Source organism: Miscanthus floridulus, chromosome 14, assembly GCF_019320115.1.
Source record: "Miscanthus floridulus cultivar M001 chromosome 14, ASM1932011v1, whole genome shotgun sequence".
Classification (NCBI taxonomy): domain Eukaryota; kingdom Viridiplantae; phylum Streptophyta; class Magnoliopsida; order Poales; family Poaceae; genus Miscanthus; species Miscanthus floridulus.
In genome coordinates this window covers 60,541,235-60,544,991 of record NC_089593.1, presented here as the reverse complement: position 1 = coordinate 60,544,991, position 3,757 = coordinate 60,541,235, and the positions used below count along the sequence as shown (strand labels likewise).

General features: G+C 39.9%; 1 pseudogene; it reads left to right on the top strand.

The window, feature by feature from the left end:
- The first annotated feature begins 999 nt into the window (after window positions 1-999).
- LOC136503530 (uncharacterized) lies at window positions 1,000-2,096 on the top strand (annotated as a pseudogene).
- Window positions 2,097-3,757: the final 1,661 nt, after the last annotated feature.

Here is a 3,757-nt window from a genome sequence, read left to right as displayed (position 1 = left end):
AATAGCAGACTAGACAAAGATGATGAAAGCAAGAATTTCACTAGGACATACAAAGAACCAAAACAAGAAATAAATGAGTAGGAAAATGCCTAACACAAGAATCACATTTTGCTACAGAGATGTGTCGTAAGCAGCCCAAAACCATCACCCTGTTTCGCCCAAAACCATTTACCCACTCCACAAACCACAGTAATACCAGCCCAAAGCAAAGCAAAGCACCCAGGTTAGTCACAGCAGTCTCACAGCTAAGCACTCCAAAACTGCTAAGCACACCACCCTCGCTACCCCTACTAGTCGTCACCACTCTCCTCTCACACAAAACAACCACCTGTGACTTTCCAGTTTGTACTCTCCCTCCGTCTCTCTTCTGTTATTACTCACCCATCCCCTCCCATTTCCAAAAAATTGGCCTTTCTCTCGGCTCTCGCACATCTCACTACCACCACCTCACCTCTCTCTCTCTCCCATCTCCAATGGCGGCCGCCACCCCCACCTCCCCTTCCTCCTCCTCCGCCTATTCATAGTATATAGCACAACATCTATGAGTGCATTATGCCCCATTTAATTACTGGAGTAAGATCAGCCTAGATCCTAAACCTTAGGAGTTGACTGAGTAATAGGTTCTTGCAAATCTCGTTTCGATCTACTTGAAAATTGTATTGCAGTTCAGAGAACTCTTCTGTTATGCTTGGCAGTTCAGGGAACTCTTCTTTTATGTATTGCAGTTCATAGAACTCTTCTTTTCTATTTGGCACATCAGTTATAATTCTTGTTTTTAGTTATATTATATCCTATTTAATAATATTATCCCTATATAATAGATAATGGGTTCTTAGGAGGAGGATGTTAGGCGGTTCATGTTAGATGAGGAAGAATTGGACGATGAACTTTTCTTTGTTATTGTCCCTGCTGTCATGTCATGTCTCTATGATGAAAAGATGCCAGAACACACATCATCTCTTCCTGGTGCCACAAAGGTCAAAGAAATCCTAGAAGGCCATGAAAATTGGTGCAAGTCAGAGTTTAGAATGGAGGTTGAGATCTTTAGAGCTATAGCAAATCTTCTCAGAGCAGAAAACTTATTATGCGACACACGCGGTGTTAAGATTGAGGAGCAATTAGGAATGTTTTTGTTCATGCTCTCCCATAATGCTAGCATTGAAACGCTGAAGAAAGCATTCCAACACAGCGGTGAGACAATTCATAGGAAAGTCAATGAGGTCTTCGATATAATTCCAACATTGACTCATTGATTCATCAAGCTTCCAAATCCAAACCAAACACATGCCAAGATTTTATCAAACCCTCGGTTCATGATGTTCTTCCAAGTTAGTCATATATGTTGCTTGCCCTTGTATCATTCTAAACACACTATTCCAACAATCTTAGGTTCCTTTTTACGTGCAGAACTGCATTGGCGCCATTGATGCGACACATATCCCTATTACTATCAATGAAGATAAGGCCCCTCCTTTTAGAAACAGAAAAGGGACATTGTCCCAGAATGTTATGTTCACTTGTGACTTTGATCTCAAATTCACTTTCATCTCTTGTGGGTGGGAAGGATCTGCGTCTGATGTAGGAGTCCTACGTTCTGCTCTTACGAAGGGTTTTCATGTACTGCCAGGGAAATTCTACCTTGTAGATGGCAGATATGCTAACACTCCATCATTCATAGCACCGTACCGAGGAGTTAGGTACCACCTTGGCGAGTTTAGAAGGCGTGGATCATCGTAGAGAAATGAGTATGCAAACTACAAGGAGTTGTTTAATCATCGGCATGCACAACTTCGGAATCATATTGAAAGGGCATTTGGGGTGTTGAAAAAACGGTTTCCAATTCTGAAAGTGGGAACACACTATCCAATTGAGACTCAGATCAAGATTCCTACAGCAGCAGCGGTATTTCACAATATAATTAGAGCGCACAATGGCAAGATAATTGGCTAGATCACCAACCACAATATATCAATCCAACCATTTTTGTTGATATGCCGGAGGGGGATAACAGTTATCCAAGCGAGATAGAATCGAGTGATGGTAACACATTACGAGATCAAATCGCGCAAGCGATGTGGGCTGCCTATAATAATTAGATGGTAATTCGGAGCATTGATCATCATTTTCAGCATTTTACCTTACATTTATATTTCTATAATTTTAGCTTATATTTATCTTTCACCATTTTTAGCAATGTCAACGTCCTAGGGTACAAGGGCTGCATGGAGCTACACGTATGAGAAAGGGCTGGTGGATGTAATGAAAGAGCATGTCAATATCCCAATGTACAGGGCACAAAATGGCTGGACAACAGATGGTTGGAGAAATATTGCTAAACGGTTCAATGAAACCTTCCCTTTAGCTCATTTTTCAAAACAACAAATGCAAGAGAAGGAGAAGGAGTTGAAAGGAAACTATAGGACAGTTAGAGATGCCAGAAAAGAGAGTGGTGCTTGGTTGGAATGAGACATTAAGCATGATAATTGCCGAACCAAAGAAATGGGAAGACCTAATTGAGGTTAGTCACTTTCTGTCAATTATATAGTACTGTGTTTTCACTATTTTAAGAAGCTAACCAAAATGTTGCTTTGTTGCATTTAATAGAAGTATCCCAAAGTCTGTAAGTTCCAAAAGAAGCCACTTCTCTTTATGAACACCTGGCATCATTGTATGCAGGTAATTTTCCTTTGTTTGCTCATGAATATAGTTTTTGTGGTGCTGTATTCATGAGCTAGCTGTATCGTTGTCTTAAATGAACATGTGCCTATGGTGCTGAATAACTTTGAATAATACCTAAGAGTGTATCTGTGATGTGTATTGATAGGAAGTATAGCCACTGGAGATTTGAATTTTACATCAACCGAGCCACCTAACATGACAGCACAACCTTCAATTGAAAGAAGTCACTCTGAGCAAAGTACACAAAACACGGCTGCTGGCTCTGATTCTGTTGGCATCAATTTTGGTACAAATCTTTTTTCTCAAATTGAGGGCCCAGAAGTGCAATCTGCACCACCCTATCTCAATCTAGAGGAGGGAGCAAGTGCTAGTGGAAAAAACGCAAGCAAAGTCAAATGGTAGCTAAACTCGGCGAATTCATAGACTTGAGAAAGATCCAGATGGAGAAAAAATCAGGAAAAACTAGATGAGAAGAAGAAAAAAGAAGATGACTATTCTGTAGAAAAGTGCATTGCTGTTGTGGATACCATAGAAGACCTAACTATTGAGCAGAAGGCAGATGCTAATGAGCTCTTTCAATCTGAGATGAATCGACAGATATTTATGATGACCAAAAATCCAGCTGTTCGACTAGTTTGGCTAAAGAAAAAAATTTCACAGGTATATTTGCTTGTCTTAGTTTTCTCCTCTTCTTTTAGCATTAGAGACTGCTGTAGTGTTCATCTGATGTTGTGGATATTTATGATGACTTGAATGCTTATCTGAATGGATGCCTCTAATTTGATCATTGGAGACTGCTGTAGTGTTCATCTACTGTAGTGTTAGAACATGTGTGAATGTTTATCTGCTGAATGAATGAATGTTTATCTACTGTAGTGTTCATCTGCTGAATGACCTACTGAACCTGTATGAATGTTTATCTGAACGTGACCTGTTGTAGTGTTAGAACATGACATGGAGTGTTAGAGAGAGTATGGCAAGAGTATATGGAAATGTAGTGGTAAATAAATTCAGAGTTCAAATAAGTTGCACTATGTGAAAAAGAAATCCCAAGTACTTCTTTTCGTCAATCGTCCTG